Consider the following 24169-nt stretch of genomic DNA (forward strand, 5'->3'; position numbering starts at 1 on the left):
ATAATTTACCGTATATACGGTATAAGCCGAGTATAAGCCGAGTATAAGCCGACCCGAATATAAGCCGAGGCCCCTAATTTTTCCCCAAAAAACTGGGAAAACTTATTGACTCGAGTATAAGACTAGGGTGGGAAATGCAGCAGCTACTGGTAAATTTATAAATAAAATTAGATCCTAAAAAAATTATATTAATTGAATATTTATTTACAGTGTGTGTATAATGAATGCAGTGTGTGTGTATGAGTGCAGCGTGTGTGTATGAGTGCAGCGTGTGTGTGTATGAGTGCAGCGTGTGTGTGTATGAGTGCAGCGTGTGTGTGTATGAGTGCAGCGTGTGTGTGTATGAGTGCAGCGTGTGTGTGTATGAGTGCAGCGTGTGTGTGTATGAGTGCAGCGTGTGTGTGTATGAGTGCAGCGTGTGTGTGTATGAGTGCAGCGTGTGTGTGTATGAGTGCAGCGTGTGTGTGTATGAGTGCAGCGTGTGTGTGTATGAGTGCAGCGTGTGTGTGTATGAGTGCAGTGTGTGTGTGTATGTATGAATGCAGTGTGTGTGTGTATGTATAAATGCAGTGTGTGTGTGTATGTATAAATGCAGTGTGTGTGAGTGCAGTGTGTGTGTATGAGTGCAGTGTGTGTGTATGAGTGCAGTGTGTGTATGAGTGCAGTGTGTGTATGAGTGCAGTGTGTGTATGAGTGCAGTGTGTGTATGAGTGCAGTGTGTGTATGAGTGCAGTGTGTGTATGAGTGCAGTGTGTGTATGAGTGCAGTGTGTGTGTATGAGTGCAGTGTGTGTGTATGAGTGCAGTGTGTGTGTATGAGTGCAGTGTGTGTGTGTATGAGTGCAGTGTGTGTGTGTATGAGTGCAGTGTGTGTATGAATGCAGTGTGTATGAATTATTAATTAATATTATTTTATTATTATTATTTTTTATTATTTCTTATTTTATTTATATTTTTATTTTTTTTTCGTCCCCCCTCCCTGCTTGATATATGGCAGGGAGGGGGGCTCTCCTTCCCTGGTGGTCCAGTGGCAGTTCAGTGGGGGGGAGAGGGGGGCTGGCAGAGCTGTAACTTACCTGTTCTGCAGCTCCTGTCAGCTCTCTCCTCCTCTGCGCCGTCCGTGCAGCTCCTTCTATCAGCTCACACTGTAAGTCTCGCGAGAGCCGCGGCTCTCGAGAGACTTACACTGGGAGCTGACCGAGGTGCTGAACGGACGGCACGGAGGAGGAGAGAGCTGACAGGAGCTGCAGGAGAGGTAAGTTACAGCTCTGCCAGCCCCCCTCTCCCCCAGTCTGTATTATGGCAATGTAAATTGCCATAATACAGACCTTGACTCGAGTATAAGCCGAGTTGGGGTTTTTCGGCACAAAAAATGGGCTGAAAAACTCAGCTTATACTCGAGTATATACGGTAATATGAAAAAAATGGGAGAAAATAAGAATTGTTATTTTTTTAGTTCTACATGACATTTTAACTGTCAATGTCAGAATACTGTTTGCTTTTACTGCAATAAAATACACATTTGTATTCAGCAAAGTCTCACGTGTAAAACAGTAACCCCTATGTACAGGTTTTATGGTGTTTTGGGAAGTTACAGGATCAAATATAGCACGTTACATTTGAAATTGAAATTTCCGATTGGTTACGTTGCATTTGAGACTGTATAGTAGCCCAGGAATTAAATTTACACCCATAATGGCATACCATTTGCAATAGTAGACAACCCAAGGTATTGCAAATGGGGTATGTCCAGTCTTTTTTAGTAGCCATTTGGTCACAAACACTGGCCAAAGTTAGCGTTAGTATTTGTTTGTGTGTGAAAAATGTAAAAACGCCAATTTTGGCCAGTGTTTGTGAATAAGTGGCTACTAAAAAAGACTGGACATACCCGTTTGCAATACCTTGGGTTGTCTACTATTGCAAATGGTATGCCATCATAGGGGTAATTTTCATTCTTGGGCTACCATATGGTCACAAAGGCAACGTAAGCAATCTGGCGAATTGTAATGTGAAAAAAATGAAACACAAGCCTTATATTTGACGCTGTAACGGAAAACACCATAAAACCTGTACATGAGGGGTACGGTTGTACTCGGGAGACTTCGACTTAGTTTCAAAACAGTAAAAAGTATTGCAGCAAGAATATCGTCCGTGTAAGTGTTGTTTGTGCGTGAAAAATGCAAAAAACGTCACTTTTACTGGGTATATCATCGTTGTAATACATTTTACTGTTTTGAAACACTAATATTTGTGTTCAGCGAAGTCTCCCAAGTAAAACAGTACCCCCCATGTACAGGTTTTATGGTGTCTTTGAAAGTTATAGGGTTAAATATAGTGCTAGCAAATTAAATTCCCTATACTTTCGGCATGGGTTGTCAGGCAGGTCCCGCTAATTGTAATTAATTAGGATACCTAATTAAGAGGGCGGACGTGCCGCGGGGGGCTCCCTGGGAGTCCCCCCAACCGCGATCGCCGGCGTGGGATCGCCGGCAACTGGGTAAGTAAAAAAAAAAACTGGAGGGCGCACAATTACGCCCGGCGGCGTCTAGAGCCGCTTAAAAAACGCCCTCCGGTCTTAAGGAGTTAAGAACCTAAGCTTGGGAGGGGCACTGGTAGATTATTTAAAGAAACAATCCAGGCACAATAACCACTACAGCACTTTGTGGAGGTTATGGTGCCAGTAGTGCGGTAGTGACCTCCCAGAGTAAATAGTCAAACTGTTTAAGAACAGTTTGACAACTTAACTGGGATCTGTCGGGATAGGAGCTGTAGAAGGGAATAGGGGCAGTATTAGGTGTGTGAGGGGTGCAGTGTGTGCGCACGAGAGGGGCGCAGTGTACGCGCGCTTGTGTGGGGTGTAGTGGGCCGACAATTGCGAGATTCGTAGTGTTGCCGTGGTAACAGGCTCACGAGAGGAGAACCCGGCAGAGCTACATGTTAGAGCTCCCCTGGGTCCTCTCTCCCTTCCTCCAGTGCCAGCTGTCAGCAAAGTGCTAGTGGGCGAAAGAGGGAGATCTCTGATCTCCACTCCGGTCCTGCAGAGCCGACAGGGAAGAGGGAGGCACAGTTCCCGGTGCTATCATCATAGCATTGGGAAAATAACATGTGGCTCCCAGTTTGGGAACCGCTGCTCTATAGATTGATCACTGTAGACAATCTCTTTTCTTCTAGTTTAAATGCATCCTATGCAGTTTATGAATAGATTTCCAGACAATGGTTTGTATTGGCTCCAAATATATATTTGCATAATTTCATATCCCCATTGTCTTAGAAATGTGATTAATTGTTAAGCTTTTTAACAAAAATGCTCCATTTTTTTTTTTTTTTTATTAAATCTGAATTTTTCTAGTGCCATAATATCGTTCTTTAGCACAGGTGACCAAAAATTGCACGACATATTCAAAGTGTGGTCTTACAAGTGATTTATAAAGAAGCAACAATGTAAAAGTTTCTAATTGTAGCAATCCATACACGTGACATTTTCTATAATTTCCTGGTTTTGTAGATATAAACAGAGAAAGAGCCAACTCAATTATCGCTGCATAAGAGACAGATTTATTTGTATATATTTTTTCAATGCATCAAATAGATATGCAATATATAGCATGAATAGTCCCTTTAAGATATTATAAGCCTCATTTTTTTCACATTTCAAAAAGATTATATACATTTTCCACACAAATATTAAATATATAACATTTAAATTAGCAGTATACGTTTTCAAATGAAGTATGCATATACATACTAGTTTACAAACATTCCTAGTACACTGAAGGACCAAAACCATTTCCTAAATAGTTTGTTGATATTTCTACAAGGGGTATCTGTTTTTAACCCCTTAAGGACCGGACTGTTTTTGCGATGTTGTACATTTGCGACCAAGCCTCTTTTTACACTTTTGTGGTGTTTGTGTTTACCTGTAATCTTCCGCTCTCTCATTTACTGTTCCTATACAAATTATATATGTTTTTTGTTCAGGACAAAAAAGGCTTTCTTTACATACCATTATTTATATAATCTCATGTAATTTAATAAATAAAAAAAAAAAAAATATTGAAAAATTGAAAAGAAACACGCTTTTTTACTTTTACTTTAAAAATCTTTTACTGTAACACTATTATCTGTCACAAATCTCTGAATAACAACCCACATGTACATATATTTTTTTTTAAAGTAGACAACCCAGGGTATTCAATATGGGGTATGTCCAGTCTTTTTTAGTAGCCACCTAGTCGCAAACACTGGCCATAGTTAGCGTTCATATTTGTTTGTGTGTGAAAAAAGTAAAAAACTAAATTGAACGCTAATTTTGGCCAGTGTTTGTGACTAAGTGTCTACAAAAAAAGACTGGACATACCCCATTTGCAATACATTGGGTTGTCTTCTTTTGCAAATGGTATGCCATCATGGGGGAAATTCTCATTCCTGGGCTACTATACACTCTCAAAGGCAACGTAACCAACCTGGCCATTTTCAATCTAAAAATATTTGACCCATATATTTAACCCTGTAACTTTCAAAAACGCTATAAAATATGTACATGGGGGGTACTGTTATACTCGGGAGACTTTGCTGAACACAAAAATTAGTGTTTCAAAACAGGAAAACGTATGACAACAATCATCAGTAAAAGTGCTGTTTGTGTGTGAAAAATGCGGGGGGAAAAAAAAAAGTCACTTTCACTGACAATATCATCGCTGTGATAGGTTTTGCGGTTTTGAATCACTAATATTTGTGTTCCGTGATGTCTCCCGAGTAAAACGGTACCCCCCATGTACAGGTTTTAGGGTGTCATGGAAAGTTACAGGGTAAAATACAATGCTAGCAGATTCAATTCTCTGGAATTTCGGCCTGGGTTGGCAGGCAGGTCCCTCAAATTGCAATTACCGTATATACTCGAGTATAAGCCGAGTTTTTCAGCACATTTTTTGTGCTGAAAAACCCCAACTCGGCTTATACTCGAGTCATAGTCTGTATTATGGCAATTTGCATTGCCATAATACAGACTGGGGGGAGAGGGGGGCTGGCAGAGCTGTACTTACCTGTCCTGCAGCTCCTGTCAGCTCCCTCCTCCTCCGCGCCGTCCGTTCAGCACCTCGGTCAGCTCCCAGTGTAAGTCTCGCGAGAGCCGCGGCTCTCGCGAGACTTACACTGGGAGCTGACAGAGGGAGCTGCACAGACCGCGCGGAGGAGGAGGGAGCTGACAGGAGCTGCAGAACAGGTAAGTACAGCTCTGCCAGCCCCCCTCTCCCCCCCACTGAACTACCAATGACACTGGACCACCAGGGAAGGAGCCCCCCTCCCTGCTATGTATCAAGCAGGGAGGGGGGACGAAAAAAAAATATAATAAAAAAAAATAATAATAATAATTAAATAATAATACAAAAAAAATACAAAAAAAATAATAATTAAATAATAATACAAAAAAAATAATATAAAAAAAAAATAATAATAATTAATAATATATTAAATGCCCACCCCCACCAACACATACACAAACACACACTGCATCACACACACTCACACTTCATTCATATACACACACTGCACTCACAGACACTGCACTCACAGACACTGCACTCACAGACACTGCACTCATTATATACACACACTGGAAATAAATATTCAATTAATATATACGCGCACACACACTGCACTCATACACATACACACGCACTGCACTCATTATATACACACACTGTAAATAAATTAAGTTAAGTGCTCTCTGCCAGCCCCCCTCTCCCCCCTACTGAACTGCCAATGCCACTGGACCACCAGGGAAGGAGAGCCCCTCTCCCTGCCATGTATCAAGCAGGGAGTGGGGACGAAAAAAAAAAAAAAAAAAAATATATATATATATATATATATATATATATATATTAATAATAATAATAAAATATTAATAAAAATAAATAAATAAATATAAAAAAAATTACAATAATAATAAAAAAAATATTAAAAATGCCCACCCCCCACCAAGGCTCTGCATCACACACACTGCACTCATACACACTGCATTCATTATATACACACACTGTAAATAAATATTCAATTAATATAATTTTTTTTAGGATCTAAATTTTATTTAGAAATTTACCAGTAGCTGCTGCATTTCCCACCCTAGTCTTATATTCGAGTCAATACGTTTTCCCAGTTTTTTGGGGTAAAATTAGGGGCCTCGGCTTATATTCGGGTCGGCCTATACTCGAGTATATACGGTACTTATTATTTGTATTTTATAATATTATATATATATATACACACACACACACACACACACACACACGTGTGTGTAATTTAATTATAAGTGTATTTTTATATTAATTCGAGTATAAGCAGAGTTTTTCAGCACATTTTTTGTGCTGAAAAAAAATCCAACTCAGCTTATACTCGAGTCAGTGTCTGGCAGCGAGCGCTTACCTCTCCTGCAGCTCCTGTCAGCTCCCTTCTCCTCCGCGCCGGTCCTTTCAGCACCTCTGTCAGCTCCCAGTGTAAGTCTCGCGAGAGCCGCGGGGTCACTGTGAGCTGACAGAGGAGCTGCACGGACCGGCGCGGAGGAGAAGGGAGCTGACAGGAGCTGCAGGAGAGGTAAGTGCTTCCTGCCAGCCCCCCTCATCCCCCCACTGAACTGCCAATGCCACTGGACCACCGAGAAGTGAGAGCCCCCCTCCCTGCCATGTATCAAGCAGGGAGGGGGGGACAAAAATAATAAAAATATTAATAATAATAATAAAAAACAAATAATAAAAAAAATTAATAACAAAACACTATTAAAATAAAATAATAAAAATGCCCACCACCACCAAGGCTCTGCATCACACACTCAAACACTGCATCACACACACTGTAAATAAATATTCAATTAATATAATTTTTTTAGGATCTAATTTTATTTAGAGATTTACCAGTAGCTGCTGCATTTCTCACCCTAGTTTATACTCGAGTCAATACGTTTTCCCAGTTTTTTGGGGTAAAATTAGGGGCCTCGGCTTATACGGTATGTATACATTAATATAAAAATACACTTAGTATGACATATATATGATATATAGACATTACACATACACATATATATATACATACATAATTATTATTTTTTGAATGACACTAGGACAGGCAGACACTATTGTGAGCGATCACATGGGCCCAGGGGTCCTAATCCGCCATGTGGAGACTGTCTGGGCTGCAGGCAGTCTCCCCACACCAGGAGCACAACCGATCGCCGCCGGGGGAACAACGGCGATCGGGTAAGTACATAAGACCGTTAGGACGGTTCAGGACAGTCATCGGTCGGCAATGCAAAAATGCCGATGACGGTCCTGAACCGTCCTAGGTCGTTAAAGGGGTTAAATTTACATTATATTTTTTTTCATGATATATATTTCCCAATGCTCGCTCATATCAGAGAGCATAATTTATTAAAGTGGATGAATTAAGAAGTGATGCAAGTCTGATGTGGACTACATTTCGATCTAAATATTGCATAAACCTCTGTTTATATAAAAGCTTTTCTCCATATTTCCTTCAAAGTTCACTTTTTTTTTTTTATAAATTCCTGCCAACAGATAACCCAAGAAGGTTTCCAATTTCTGGTTATAGAGAGCTTAACTGACAATAATACATGTACAATTAGAGCTTTTACATGAAGGGATCAAAAAACAGGTTGCACAAGTATTCTGAGAACGGACAGCAACTGAAATAGCCTGCCCTTCGGTGGGTCCCCGCTCAGAACTCAAGCTGGTTTTAGCTCATCTTGTGCCATTACAGAGAGAACATATCTGAAACATATCAGACTGGTCCCACCCATACGGGCAGTCCAGATCCAAAATGCCATGTAATGGCACAAGATGAGCAAAAAACAGCCTGAGAACTGAGCCGGGACCGACCGAAAGGCAGGCTATTTCAGCTGCTGCCCGTTCTCAGTATTCTCTTGCGACCCATTTTTTTTTTTTACTCTCCACAAGTTTAAAGGGATCATCCAGACGTGGACCCCTTTGCTCACGGTGCCTAGGGAGATATCAGCTATGCCTCACTGATGATGCCTAACAAGGCTGAAACGATCGTCTGGGGTTGCTGTATCTCTCGTGCAGAGGGAACTTGCTGGCATTTCAGGTCTGGACTGCCCGTATGGGTGGGACCAGTTTGATATTTTTCAGAGATGTTCTCTCTGTAATGGCACAAGATGAGCAAAAAACAGCTTGAGAACTGAGCGGGAACCGACCGAAGGGCAGGCTATTTCAGCTGCTGCCCGTTCTCAGTATTCTCTTGCGACCCATTTTTTTTACTTTTTACATGAAGGGAGATCAACAACGAGAAGAAATAGTTGAGGTGAAATATGACCAAATCACCAGGAGATCTTTGAATCTACATTTAAAATGTTTTTATAGTATGAATGGCACCAGGTGCTATATATATATATATATATACACACACACACACACACACACACACACACACACACACACACACACATATATGTATATATGTATTTTGGATCAACAGCAAAAGCATATGTGAGGAAGGCTGAACTTGATGGACGCAAGTCTCTTTTCAGCTATGTAACTATATATATATATATATATATATATATATATATATATATAAATAAAACACCTTATAGTGAAATTCAACGTACTGTGTATATATTTATTTTAACCAAACCTATACCGTAATGCCATTCCCTTGGTGCAGAAAGGGATACAAAAAAAACCTTCTGTGTCACTTACCCGAGTCCAGAATCAATGTCCCTCGGCATTGGCTCAGACTCCGCTAATTCCGCGCGGAGGAACATCATCTGTGGGGGGAGACCAAATGCACAAGCATGGCAACGGCCACACCCACATTAGGACGCATTGCGTGAGAACGTCCAGCGTCAGTTAAGCGACCTAAAGTCGCCTGTTGACCCTGAAGTCCCTGTGGTGGCTGTAATATATGTTAAGAAATCACTTCCACAGTGTCCCCATTCAAAATACCATCATGTCCAGAGTAAATGCTGTTCAGCCCAAACAATCATTGGTGGTATAGTGCAACCACAAGGCTTGGATCGCTATTTGCAGTCCAAGCTAGCCACCTAAAGTTTTAAAGTCCGCAAGCTAGTATCGCACATGTGCAGGCAAAGAAAAGCAACCTGCCAACCATGGGGTACATTGACGTTGTGACAGGCTTATGCAATGTATGATCATATAATTTAACTAAACCCCCATTATTTTTTGCCTAGATTAGGCGTTTAAAAAAAAAAAAAATCTGTCAGCAAAGTTGCTGTTTAATAGATAAGGGACTGCGCTGGATTTTAATTTTTATTGTACTTATTGGCTCCCAGCATCACCCTATTTATGCATGTTTAGGTGAGTGCAGCCAGACCCGTGTGTGTGTGTGTGTATATATATATATATATATATATATATATATATATATATATATACACACACACACACACACATATATATATACACACACATACATATATAAACATATACACATATATATACATATATAAACATATACACATACATACACACACATTTTTTTTCTCTCTAGCCAATTCTTTGGTTTTGCACCCCTCCCTGTCACAGATGCCTCATTCCAGGGCCCTTGTACTGCAGAGAACTCGTTTCCCCAAGTAAGTATTGGATAAGTAAATGGATTTTCATTTTTATTGCAAAGAAAAGCAAGGCTTACAGTGCAATTATGAGTTTCACAAGCACATCACGCATGCTGACTAAAATACAAAAATTAGGCTAAGAGTGCAATATGCGTTCCACGCGCAACAGCTTAAAGTCACACGAGGTAGGTGTTCCACAGACAACTTAAACTGTGGAGAAAAACAACTAAAAAAAATATAATAGAACTACAAAATGTAAAATAAGTGATGTCCATTTGGACTGGGCTATGTTGGACAAACAACCAGACCCCATACTGTTAGAATAGGGGAACATAAAGGAACAATACGTACCAGATTTTGCCCCACATTTACATTTAGTGTCACAACTTCCAAGCCATTCAGCGAGTTAAGAAGCCACATGCTGGGCTTGTCCCTCGTGGACATTCAAACAAAATTAACTTTCTTGGATATGTAAAACACAGGTTCCAATGGATCTGAATGCGGAATGTGACTTTAGTCCTTATAGATAACATTGTTGAAACACTGCCTGTTTAATTTTAACTTGGTTTTAGATAGGTTTCTTTTTACATGATTTATGTTCACTTTTGGAGTATGGGATGTACATTGGGCACTTGGCTTCTGGAATATCAAAATTCGAATGTTTAGGGATATTCTTGAATATTTCTGTTGGTCTGGATATATCTGTGTTGATTTGATTTGCATAACAGTTGGGGTTTATTTGTAACCAGTGTGATACACACTGGGGATCCATCTATAATATTTATGACTTTCGGTAAACTTCTAATGATTCTTTTTAGTGACATGGTACAATTAATTATAATTGAATATCTAACCATTCTGTCCAATATAGTATTACCTGTGCTAATATATAGTGACACGTTTTTATTATACACCATTAATTAAGTCTCAGATTTTGTATGGATTGATAGTGTACTGATATTATGCCTCTGGACTATAATTTTTTTTTCAGTCATGCATACATAAATATTCCTGTATTTGTATAGATTTATGAACTATGCAATTGTATGGTCATTATTATGATCCAATTCCTTTTTATTTCTTTTGGACAGTCTCCCGCCCCCTTTTTTTTTTTTTTAAATAAAATTATTTTGTTTTTGTGGTTCTATTATATACCGATCCTTTTAATAGTTCTCCACATCACATTTCTAGCCTCTTCTTGAGACAGCTGCACATGTTATATACTTGTGGAAAACACACAGCGCTCCTGGCATCTTTAAACAGCCACACGTGCACCATATACCTGTGAAGCGCATATTGTGTTTGTAGCTGCACATTACTGATTCCATTTCCAGTAGACAATCGGAGTATATAGATCGGTGTCTACAACCCTGGTCCATCAATGTTCCAGTTAAAAAGAGTAAAACATGTTTCCAGTTAACTTAAAGACACGGTCAATAAAATTCAGATTCTTCAAGTGATCACATGGGAATCAAAATTCATTTTTGTAACTCCAGATGTAAGCTCCCTTTACACCATAATATCGCATGGAATAGGATGTGAACTTATCGAATTTTCTTACGAGTCTAAAAAAAAAATATCCCCCCCAACCAAATAGATTTTATAAAGCAAGGCATCCAGTTAATTAACAAATAATTACTTCTGATTTTAAGAATGTGTTTTATTTGCAAATGAGAGGTAGCACGATCGGAACTAGGTTTGCTCGCAGCTCTACCAACCTGTTCATGGAATTTTGGAAACTCCAACTAGTATATCAGGGGCATGGCTCGGTTGCAGATCAGGAGACCTACTGGCAGTACATATATATGTTTTCTCCAACGATGGGGACATTAAATAAACTACCATTCTTGGTTATCATATAGTCCAATTGTTAGCTTTAAACATTTCTATTCAGGACAATAAAATCAAGACCATGTAATATACAAAATCCCCAGGATGCACAGCTAATCAATAGGTATTTATAACATAGTAAGAAAAATAAAAAGTACAAAAGACAACAAAAACACAGACAACAAGGGACAGAGCCTGGCTCTCAGAGCACAATCTCCTGAATCCCTGGCAGATTTCCGGGGCGCTAAGCCCGACCAGAGTGTGAATCTTGCTTATACTGTGTGGTGTGGGGGATATTTCCCCCTTAATTAATAAAACATTTTATTTTTTTTTATAAAAAGAGGAAAGAAGTTTAATGGTAAATACTAGAGATATAGTGTACATTAATAATAAAATATCTATTGTAAAAATGGTTTTGATAAAATATTGCTTCCAAATTTTGGAAGGGATTAAAACTCAGATATGTCACTGCCTGTTGGCGCAACTCAGATTTTTTATTATATACATACATACATATACATACACACACACACACAGGAATTTCGGAAGTGGCGGCAACATGGAAAACAAAGGAGATTCTAGTCCCGTTCAGAAAGTGAGCACGTCCAAACTTGCCCCCAGACAAGCAAGCAAGCCATTTGTTATAGAAGAGAACACATCGCTTAAATAGGGACAACCCAGTAAGCCAGAAAATGGCCAACATGTCACATAGGCCTAGCGGACTGCACGTACATTTTATTTGTATTCTTGATTTGATTTTATCTACAAATGTTTAACTTTTTTTCCCAAATTAAATTTTTTATAATTTTGTCATTTAAAATCAGCCCCAATTAAGTCAACTTATTACGTGCTTCAACAGTGTACTTGAAATAATATGCAATCTCCTTATATGCCACAATTAAAGAAGTAGGGAAATCCCAACTGTATGAAAAGCCAGGTCATAAACTTCTTTTCGCTTGCCTTGTAGCAATTGACATATGAAAACAACTGGATATCTTTATATCCTCCTTCGTGTGGGGATTTATTTCTTGCCTCCTGTATGATGGTATCCTTAATACATGAATTGGAGAACCTGTCTCTAAGAATGGAGTGATCTAGATATTTTTTTTTGCTTACGTAAATCAACGTAACCTACCCAAAGGGTGATAACACATTTCTTGTGGATCTGCCAAGGTGTTTTGTTTTTTACGGCCTCTGAAAGTCCTCTAACTCATTTGGTTTTTCCACCTTAAACAATCCTCAAACCTGTAATTTTACTTTCCAAATTTTTTTATCTTGTTTTGTAACTCATTTTTGTTAGTTTTAAATTTATGGATTCTAAATTCTGCGTAATTTTCAGTTCCAAAGTGCTCTTTTCAAAATCCCTTTTTATTTAAATATATAAAGTTTCACATAATTTCTGAGAATTCGCCATGGGTAATGTGTTGTTGTGACTGATCACTTCCACCTGAATGTTTAAAAATGTGTGGAACGATTTAGTCACTTTGATCCAACCATGATAATCTATTTGACTTTTAGGGGAGCAAAGGATGTTAATTGGCTTACTTTTGTCCATAACCTGTGCTTTAGCCTTCTTTGCACCCATATTAAAACCTATATAATACACAACATACAAAACAAATTTAATAAAATAGGATTGAAGATTTGTATAAGCCTTAAGTTACATTTGTCTCTCCTTTTACTTCCCCCTTCTTCATTCCTCCTAATAGGCTTTACAAACGTATCCTTCCTTGCATTAGCCCTTAGTCACTTTATTCCTAATAGTCCTTTTAGGGGAATTCAGAAAATGATTCATCCTTTGTTATAATATATGGTCTTTGGAGTCTAGCTCCAGAATTTAACAAAGAAATTCCTCGCCTCTTAAATCACTTCTGCAGCTATATGTACAAATCCATAGGATAGAAACAAGGACAAATGTATTCACTCTGTAAATCAATAAACCTTTCCCAGGACTCTCTTTTACCCAGCTGTACTTCTGCCAAATTTTCTAGTGCACCATATCATTCCATAGGTAATAAATGATAAAGAGTTCAGCAAGGATTAATTGGCTCACAGCTGTTAATGCTCTGACCTCTAATTTTAACCTCTTATTCTATACATACAATGCAGCTCCTCAAACCAATATGTATTTTAATCCAGAACAACTGAGCAGCTAAACATTTATGAAGGATATTTTATAGTAACGCTACAATCCCATTACTATGGCCTATTGGAAACAAAATCTTTTCTCGATTTCTTCCTGAACAGCAGTGTCAGAGTCACGCTCTTGCGATACCTTGTAGCAGCTTTAGAAAAGGAAATTCTTTAGGGTGGATTTTACTTGAAGTCAGCCCTCTTTTTGCTACTGGCCCATTGAAAGGTATCCGTTACCATCTCCACTACTTCCAGAGGAGGCTAACACCATTAAGGTCTCCTTCAACCACAACAACTCCTTGAGTGTGCATCACGTCATCCTCTTCAGAAGCTCTTTTTTTAAATTTATATATTTGTTCTCTTTTAAAATGTACAAATATTTAAATATATTTAACCTTACATATTAAATGGATATTTTCATACAACAAGGAGGACAGGATCACAGTGTTTCATTATATTTTATTTTTAATGCATAAGAAGAAAAAAAAAAAATAAACATTCTACACAAGAATTAGAATGTGAACAGTTAAAATTGTTAAGTAGCTAATTTTTGTGACAGGTTGAAATATTTCCTGTTTTGCTGGAATATCATTTAACAGAACATAACTATGTTTTGCTTGTTTCACACACATTTTGCTGCCATTTCAGAAAACCATTGAAAGTCAGAAGACAGATTTCCATACCGTATTTATTGGCGTATAACACACACTTTTTCTCCCTGAAAATAGGCGGCAAATGATGTGCGTGTTATACGCCGATATACATATTTTTCGCTCCATAAGACGCACTTTTTTTCCCCTCAAAAGTGAGGGGAAATGTCTGTGCGTCTTATGGAGCGAATGTGAAGGTTTACTTACCTGTCTTGAAGTGTGGGCCGGTGTTCAGCGCGCACCGCGGTACTGGAATTTCAATTTCAGGTTCCGGTTTCCGCCGGGACTGAAAGGAAGTGCGCACTCAGTGTGCACACTTCCTTTCAGTCCCGCCGGAAACCGGAACCTGAAATTTAAGTTCCTGTACTGTGGTGCGCGCTGTGAAGCCGGCCCACGCTTCAAGACAGGTAAGTAATTATGGGATGAGGGTGGGGGAACACTATGGGATGAGGGTGGGGGAACACTATGGGATGAGGGTGGGGGAACACTATGGGATGAGGGTGGGGGAACACTATGGGATGAGGGTGGGGGAACACTATGGGATGAGGGTGGGGGAACACTATGGGATGAGGGTGGGGGAACACTATGGGATGAGGGTGGGGGAACACTATGGGATGAGGGTGGGGGAACACTATGGGATGAGGGTGGGGGAACACTATGGGAGAGGGAGAAATGTCCTTCTTAAAATGAGGTGCGTGTTATACGACGATAAATACGGTAATTAATATTATGAGACTTGCAATGTCAACCAAAAAGCACAAAATGTTCGTGGGAATATTTTAGAGGTTCCCAACCCAGTCCTCAAGTACCTCCTAACAGTCCAGGACTTAGGTATTACCCTGTTTTTTTTTTGTTTTTTTAAACAACACTTTAGACACAACAGGGTAATCCCTACATCCTGGACTGTTATGGGGTACTTGATGACTAGGTTGGGAAGCCATGGAATATTTGAAAATGCATTCACACTACTCCTCGAAAGCCCACCAATTGTCATTTACCTTGAAATGTTTTTGTCAAACAAAATGTCAGAAAGCAGACAAATAAAAAGATTGAATTGTTCTATATTGTATAAAACAACCACAGACATTTAGAATGAAACAAAAAAATAAATAAAAAAAAATTACACCCATAAAAAGACAAATGGCAGAAAGCACAACGGAGTGGAAAGAGAAAATAAATTATCAGGAAAGGAGGTCTGAAGTTTAATGCAATCTGAACATACATAAAGGTCATTAATGTCCTTAAAGTACCCTTGATTACAGTATGCCTCTGGCATACTGTTGTGGCTTCAAAACATTTAAAGCTTGGATATATGACACCATCTTTCTATAGCATAAACCATGGCAAAGCGTCCTTAAAAGACCGCATGATCACACCATCCTCCTATAGCACAGACATAGCTGTGTCCTTAAATGGCCCCTCTCGCATCAAGCTGCACTAGAGGGATGAAGGTTTTAACAGAATAAAACAATCCATTGAAATGTCAGAGAGGAGACGTAATGCAGGATCTCCTCTCCCACACACGTTCCCATTCACTTCCTGACTACATGAAAAGCCAAGTATGTGGCTGCATGAGCTCTAACCACCCACCCCTCACCCACCTTTACTGCGTCTTTGCTTTTCATGCTCTCCCTATTTCTGTTCATTAAATCGCTAGAACATTCAAAAAGGCCAGTAAAATGGTCCTCTGTGTGTAAGGGTTAAAAAAAAAAAAAAAAGAGAAGAGAAGGCAGAAAAAACTATGTATAGACCATGCATGCAAATTAAATTGTTTAATTTACAAATTAATCCATTACCTTTAACCCTCTGTGTGCTGAAGGGGGTGGCTGTTCTAGAGCCCACACCCCTCCTATGCAATCAGGAGTGTGAGGTTTCCATGGTGAAGAAAATAGAAGTAGGACCCTCCTCTCTTTTTATTGTTCAGACTGCAGTCAGACACAGACTGCAAACAGTGTGTGTAAAAAAAATAAGTAATACATCCCAGGAGTCTCTATATAGTATTAACACAAAAATGTAGACACTATATAAAAGGACACAGAATCTAGCTAAATGTGCTCTAACACCAATGATTGAATATATGCCATTTCTGAGAAATATTGCACACTTAAAAAGTATGTAATCACTATCTTTAAATACATCAGTAAGATCGTATTTTGCCTTTCACATTTAAATCCCCCCCTCTCTCCCCCCACCCCCCCCCCCCCCCACACACACAAAAAAAAGTCCAGACATAATTAATAGATTTGTCAATACAGGTGGAAGTCCCTTTGATAAATACCTCCTCCCAGGAAGGGGTGAGGAAATCCAAAATGAATGATTACTACACAAAGCTTGTAAGACAGCAAGCAAATTAATTGATCATGATCAGAAGAATGGCAGGACAAAACATTAATTTACAACAATTTCTGCAAACTATGTTTGCTTGCAATTGAATAACTTAAATAATGCATGTCTCTGAAACATACAAAAGAAACAAAATAAAAAAATATATAAATCTTTAGGGAAAATTCAACTAAATGAAATACAGATACAACATAAAAAAATATAAGTGTTGTGTTTGTATTTTCTTTTTTATAACGGCAACATACTATGTGAAACCCAAAAGGATATGGTCATTTAGGAAGCTTATCCAACCTACTGCACATGCTATAAAACCTCTTGTAAACATTTAAAACTGAAAAATTAAGATACCATTATTGAGTTAGATACAAGCACAGGAAAGGGAGACAGAATTGTGCATGTTATTAAAGGATAATATGCAGTTATTGCAAACTAACAATGTGATGTTTGGCTTGTTGGCCAAGGAGGAGATAACTTAAAACATAGCTGCTCCTAGAAAATGTTAAATTAGCCAGTAATTTTCAGGGGCATTAAATTAGCTAAGCTGAACAACATGAATATCTGCTTATTCCGAAAAGTGGAAGTGGATGATGATGATGATGATGATGATATGAGCCTATTCACCAACATATAAAAAATAAATAAAATAAAAAAATAGCTTTTTGGATTTCTTTCTTTACCTTTATTTATGTTGTCTCTGAAGAGGCCAAGCAATAAAATGGCATGGGAAGCTATGCTCTATTATTTTTATATCAAACAAATCACTTCAAATTGCTGTTGTACAACATACATTTGTTAGTATTATGTTAGGTAAATAAAGTCTGCATTTGATTTTTAAGAAATATAGTATGGCAAACCAATAAAAATCTGGTAATTTCCGGGATTCAATATCCAGATTTGTTTTAGTACAAAGTAGGATATGTGTGGTTACAAATAATTATGCTGTATGTGTACACACAGGAGGGAAAACAAATGTTACAAATGTATTTAATAAAATTAATTTTTTTTTTCAATCCTCACAAAATGTGGCAACTGTGTAGTCATTTTAACTAATAAAATGTTAACACGACATAGACAGTTTTATACATCCATAAACATAAAATGTTCTTTTTCCTTTTCATGGATCCAAAAATATAATTATTGCAATGAGAAGAGCACAAATACTCCAAATGCAGTTTATGAGCTGTGTGGTCCAATCAATAAATCACAGCTTTTATTTTACACCACAACTGAAAACTCAATGAGATAGATAGATATACATTTTATTTTTATTTAAATGTTATTTTATCAGTGTAAAAAAGCTGCAACATTTCCAAATCCAATATGCTATATTAGAAATTACATTGTGTAATATTTAAAGGACCACTATAGTGCCAGGAAAAAAAAAAAAAAAAAAAAAAAAGTTTTCCTGGCACCATATGGTCTTTAGGTCCCCCCCTCAGGTCCCACTCCTGCTGGGCTGAAGGGGTTAAACACTTGCCTTTCTCCAGCGCCGGGCTCCCTCGGCGCTGAGGGAACTCTCCTCCCTCTGACATCAGCGCTGAATGCGCATGCTCGGCAAGCATTTAAACAGTCCATAGGAAAGCATTTCTAAATGCTTTCCTATGGACGTCCAGCGTCTTCTCACTGTGGTTTTCACAGTGAGAATCACGGAAGCGCCTCTGGCGGCTGGATTAACCCTAGTGTAAACAAAATAGTTTCTCTGAAACTGCTATGTTTACAGCTGCAGGGTTAACACTAGATGGACCTGGCACCCAGACCACTTCATTGAGCTGAAGTGGTCTGGGTGCCTAAAGTGATCCTTTAAAACGTAATCCAATAATATTAAATGGGAAGAGAAAAATAAATATATATGTGTTTTGAAATTATGTATATGACAATACATTGATCAGGTTACAGTTTTTTTTTTTTTTCCCTTATCTACTAACTAGGCCTAAAACTTGCTCACCACCTCAAATGTGCATTAAGATTAATGTTTAAATAGTTATGAAAAAGCAAAAAAGAGAGATCTGTCCCAATATAATACTCAAAGGGATCAGTAAAATACTTTATTGATGAACTAAAAACTGAGTGAGTTTTTAGTTCATCAATAAAGTATTTTACTGATCCCTTTGAGTATTATATTAGGACAGATCTCTCTTTTTTGCTTTTTCATACTATTTATACATTTACCTAGGGTTACCCCCTTATCTTGTTCCCTATCTTATTTTCTAGTAATTTATATAGGGCTAACTTTCTATGCTACTTAAGATTAATGTTGTTGATTCATGGCACAGACCTTGCAGCCTTGCACATACTGTCAGTGTGAGGTAATGAGAGGTATATTTGTATTAGTCTGCCAGTGTGAATGCACCAATGTAAGTTGGTGTGTCTATATGTTCATATAGGGATAGGTGTGTGGAGTGCAGGTGTTGGTTAGCGATAGTGTGAATATGGAAAGTATTTCTGGGTTAGCGATAATGCAATTATGTGGGAGCTAGGGATGCACCAAAATAAAAAAAAATTCTGGGCCGAAACTGAAAATTTGAGATGCCCTGGGCCGGAAACCGAAAACGACCTTTTTCCACAAATGATTAGAAAAAATAGAGTGAGGCTGTGACATTAAATGAGGGAGGGGGCGACTGGTGACAATGACTGAGGGAGGGGGCGACTGGTGACAATGACTGAGGGAGGGGGCGACTGGTGACAATGACTGAGGGAGGGGGCGACAGAGTGACCGTGACTGGTCCATGCTCCCTGGCTGTTCGGTGGTCTGTCTCCCCAGTCTGGTAACCCACGGTAACGCTCTGATTGGCCAGAGATCGCAAGTACAGCACAGTCGGCAGCTCACACCCAGCGGAGTAGCAGGCTGTGCTGGCTCTCTCCCCAGGCAGACTGGTTCCCCGCACCACTCTCCCTGACGGTACCCGAGACCCCCCTTTCGCCACCGGACTCGGATGGTGAACCCTGGGATCCCAGCTAATGGAAGTTAAGTGAACGGTGGGATTCCCTGTGACAAGTACCGGCCAGGGGCCCTCCCTGCCTTCCGTTCCCCGCAGGCAGCCCAGACTGGGGACACCAGGCACGGCCTGCACACTGCCTGACACACAAGGGTAGGCCACAGCCAGGCCTGTAAACAGCACAGGAGCTTCCCCACCGGGATGTGTGTCATGGGGCTGTCAGTGGTGGCGGTGCTGGGTTGGGGGCTGTCATTGAGGCAGTGCTTGGTGGCTGCCAGTGAGGGGCTTTCATTTTTGGCAGATTTTACATATTTTCGGCAAAAATGGGATAGGCCCATTTTCACCTGAAAATTTTGGTGCATCCCTAGTTGGTGCATATTACACCCTCAAATCATGTCAATTAATCACTAGTCAATATTTCTTCCACCCACTTCTTCCCCCCCCCCCCCCCTCCATTCATGTACTTTCCAATCACAATCCCCCAATTGCCTTTAATGCCCACTGCTTCCACCCCCATTTTACCCACTCTTTTTACTATTACATGAGGCAGCAGAAGGGAGCTCTTCTTTATGTCCGTGCTATTCCCTGAGCAGCTCACACTAGAGGTATGTCCAGTGTTGAAGTGTGAGCCACCAGTGAACAGTAGAGATTGGAGAGTCCCCTGGAAACTGCTGCTATCAGCTTTTTGAATTCATCAAGATGAAGACTTTATATCTACTTGCAGGGACAGAGAAACTAAGAAAAAATTAAAAAGAAAAAGTATAGACACCTGCCTGAAGTGGCACTCATAACTAGAACATAAGTGGGCAGCACAATCAGGCATGTACTCCCCAGAACACACAGCAAGAGTGGGTCTAATGCCCATCATACCAGATATGACATATCAATTTGATTAAAAAATGTAAATTTCAAGAAATGGCTTATGGTCAGTTATTATATGTGTTTATCATCAAAACAAAGTGGATAAAATATGTAATAACCCTGTGGGGAAATCTGTGGTTCTAAGATTTGGTCCTCCCAAAGTCCCATGTGACCACAGCCAGGTGATCCATTGCGAGTCACCAATTCTAAAAATCTGCATTATCATTGTTTGTTTATAAAGAATACTTGTTTATTATTATTTATGTGAAATAAGTCAACACCAAAAAATTCACACACAAATGCATAGTCTTTTTCTACATTATCATCTGCATTTATAGAGCAAAACAAATGTCCCAACATTAGATACATTGACTAAGGGATAAAAAAAAATATTTAGGTTGAGAGAAAGAAACCCAAACCAGCAAGGTGTTCAGTCATATCAGGAATTGTTATATAAGAAAAGAAGAAAAAAGGAATGATCTAAAAATAAAAATATTCTAGAAGATACTAAAGCCAATCTGAATGTGGAAATTATTTACAAGGCCATAGCACTAACATTAAAGGAACACTATAGGGTCCGGAACACAAACATCTATTCCTGAACACCCCCCACCCCCCTTTTCTCTGATAAGGCTGTGTTTGCATAAAAATGCTTGCATATACTCACCAGAACAACTACATTAAGCTCTAGTTGTTCTGGTGACTATAGTGTCCCTTTAAAGTAATGTTAAAGAAAGAGACATAAATCTGTCATGGATCCCTACAGAGTTCTCTAAAATTATATTTTGAAATAAACACACAACGGACATAGAGAATTACTTTTTATCAGTTTGACTTTTTCATTCTAAAATTTTAGTTTCATACCTTTAAATTGTACTGTTGTATAAATTTCATCTGCTCAGGAACTGTTCTATTGATATACTTTTGATCAATATGCTATTGTCAAATATGTATGTATACATATATACACACAAACAGTCAAACACCAGCACAACATACCAGAACACTCCTGCAATCTAACAAAAATTACATACAAAAACACACACCTGCATTCAAACTAAAAAATATATATATATATATATATATATATATATACACACACACACACACACACACACACACACACATATATATATATACAAAAAAATACTACACACAAATGTACATCTGCATTTAAAAGTGAACATTACATACAAACTCAACCCTGTACTTAAACACAATAACTATATACAAGCACCCCTTCAAACACCTACACTGTACATTACACTATAGCGCCAGTAATGCTGCAGCACTGTACAGATATACAACCTAGAAATTTTGACTTTGGGTGCCTTGTAAAAATATTGAAATATTAAGGGCGCCTTGAACCTAAGAAATTTGGGAACCACTGGCATAGTATATTAGTGTGAGGGCATATTTTGTATAATCGTATATATAAATAATAGTATATTAGTGTGAGGGCATATATTGTATAGCATATTAGTGTAAGGGCATATTTTGTATAGTATGGGATCTATGTATGATTATATTAATGTTAGGGCATAGCTTGTATAGTAGTGTGAGGGCATATTATGTACAGTAGATGTTAGTGCGAGGGCATATTATGTACAGTAGATTAGTGCGAGGGCATATTATGTACAGTAGATTAGTGCGAGGGCATATTATGTACAGTAGATTAGTGCGAGGGCATATTATGTATAGTAGATTAGTGTGAGGGCATATTATGTATAGTATGTTAGTGTGAGGGCATATTATGGACAGTATGTTAGTGTGAGGGCATATTATGGACAGTATGTTAGTGTGAGGGCATATTATGGACAGTAGATTAGTGTGAGGGCATATTATGGACAGTAGATTAGTGTGAGGGCATATTATGTACAGTAGATTAGTGTGAGGGCATATTATGTACAGTAGATTAGTGTGAGGGCATATTATGTACAGTAGATTAGTGTGAGGGCATATTATGTACAGTAGATTAGTGTGAGGGCATATTATGTACAGTAGATTAGTGTGAGGGCATATTATGTACAGTAGATTAGTGTGAGGGCATATTATGTACAGTAGATTAGTGTGAGGGCATATTATGTACAGTAGATTAGTGTGAGGGCATATTATGTACAGTAGATTAGTGTGAGGGCATATTATGTACAGTAGATTAGTGTGAGGGCATATTATGTACAGTAGATTAGTGTGAGGGCATATTATGTACAGTAGATTAGTGTGAGGGCATATTATGTACAGTAGATTAGTGTGAGGGCATATTATGTACAGTAGATTAGTGTGAGGGCATATTATGTACAGTAGATTAGTGTGAGGGCATATTATGTACAGTAGATTAGTGTGAGGGCATATTATGTACAGTATATTAGTGTGAGGGCATATTATGTACAGTATATTAGTGTGAGGGCATATTATGTACAGTATATTAGTGTGAGGGCATATTATGTACAGTATATTAGTGTGAGGGCATATTATGTACAGTATATTAGTGTGAGGGCATATTATGTACAGTATATTAGTGTGAGGGTATATTATGTACAGTATATTAGTGTGAGGGTATATTAAGTAGGTGTTTTTGTACTCACATGGATGGCTGTTGGCGGGTGGATACCTCACTGACGGTGTCATCCACTCATCTCTTCCTTCTCAATCCACCGTCTCTTCTTCTCCAACCGTCTCAACTTCCTTCCGGGTATGAGCTATCGATGCCGCCGCCGCCCCCTCCTGCCAACCAGCGGTGCGTGAGGGAGCAAAGAAGAGATAGCAAACACCAGGGCGGAGAAACAAATGAGTAGGCGGTTGTACTACCGACCAGTCTCTAATCTGCAAGCATTTTTTGGCAGACTCAATAAAGTTCTGTCAAAAAAAAAAAAAAAAAAGGAGGTTAAGCTTCGATAGGAATAGTGTTACAAAACTCAGCCAATCAGCAACATCACCTGACAGAAATGGGCGTGGCAACCACGCTTGGTCGACGCGTACATTTACTTACAAATGAAGTTACAATAAAAACCTGTCAAAGCGCCCATATTGAATAAAGGCAACACGCACATTTATGCACAATCAAATTTACCCTGTACGGATTTAAAAAAAAAAAAATCCTCCACTGATACCTACGCTTCTTTTACTACTTTGAAATTATCAATCATATAGCCTGAAAATTCCTCAAGGCATACTCTTAAAAAAATATATATAAGGCGTATGATAAATAACGTCAGAAAAATGCCTAACATTTACCGATATCCGTCACTAGAACCAGCACAATGTAGTGGTCAGTGCGTCAAGTGAACTCGAAATCATTATGTCTCTTGCATTTAGAACTACGAGCGACATTTCCATTGTAGAGCAAAAAATAACACGGTGGCGCTCCTCACCGTCTCTCAATGTCTTAAACGCAAGGCGACATAATCCAGGTAACCAAAGAAGAATATATATATATATTTTTTTTTAAGCTTCTCTAGCGTTTAGAACTCAATCGAGAGGACAGACGTCTTGCGGTTCTAATGACGTCTCCGCATTCCTAACGTCCTTCCTCGTGCCTCCACTGGGGCCTTCTCTTTTACGTCATCTCTATGTGGAGCGAGTCAGACTCGAGCCTCCCGCGCTTTGTATAACGTTAGTCAAGGTAACCAACGTGCGGACCGTTGCTGATCAATAATTTTGGCGCCATGTCTCATACAAGCTGTGCTAAAACATTTTTTTTTAAAACGTGTAGATATCTGAACAAATGAAAACAGAAATAGATTTTTTTATTTATTTATTTGTACGGGATTTGGGGGAGACACTGCAATGAAAATGTAATAGTTTAATACAATGCTT

The 24169-nt window shown here is 38.8% G+C and overlaps 1 protein-coding gene across 2 annotated transcripts in view; it reads right to left on the reverse strand.

The window, feature by feature from the left end:
* The window catches only part of KBTBD2 (kelch repeat and BTB domain containing 2), a 51689-nt gene extending 27925 nt beyond the window's left edge, over window positions 1–23764 (reverse strand). The window contains exons 1-2 of one of the 2 annotated variants that reach the window (XM_063452064.1): window positions 23725–23764; window positions 22939–23209 (exon numbers count right to left, since the gene is read on the reverse strand). The gene's annotated coding sequence lies outside the window, so the exon portion shown is untranslated. Of the gene's footprint in view, window positions 1–22938; window positions 23210–23587; window positions 23637–23724 lie in introns of those variants that run through there. The other variant, XM_063452065.1, reaches the window with a different exon arrangement.
* Between the last annotated feature and the right edge of the window lie 405 nt (window positions 23765–24169).

This window comes from Pelobates fuscus, chromosome 4, assembly GCF_036172605.1.
Source record: "Pelobates fuscus isolate aPelFus1 chromosome 4, aPelFus1.pri, whole genome shotgun sequence".
In the NCBI taxonomy this organism is placed as follows: domain Eukaryota; kingdom Metazoa; phylum Chordata; class Amphibia; order Anura; family Pelobatidae; genus Pelobates; species Pelobates fuscus.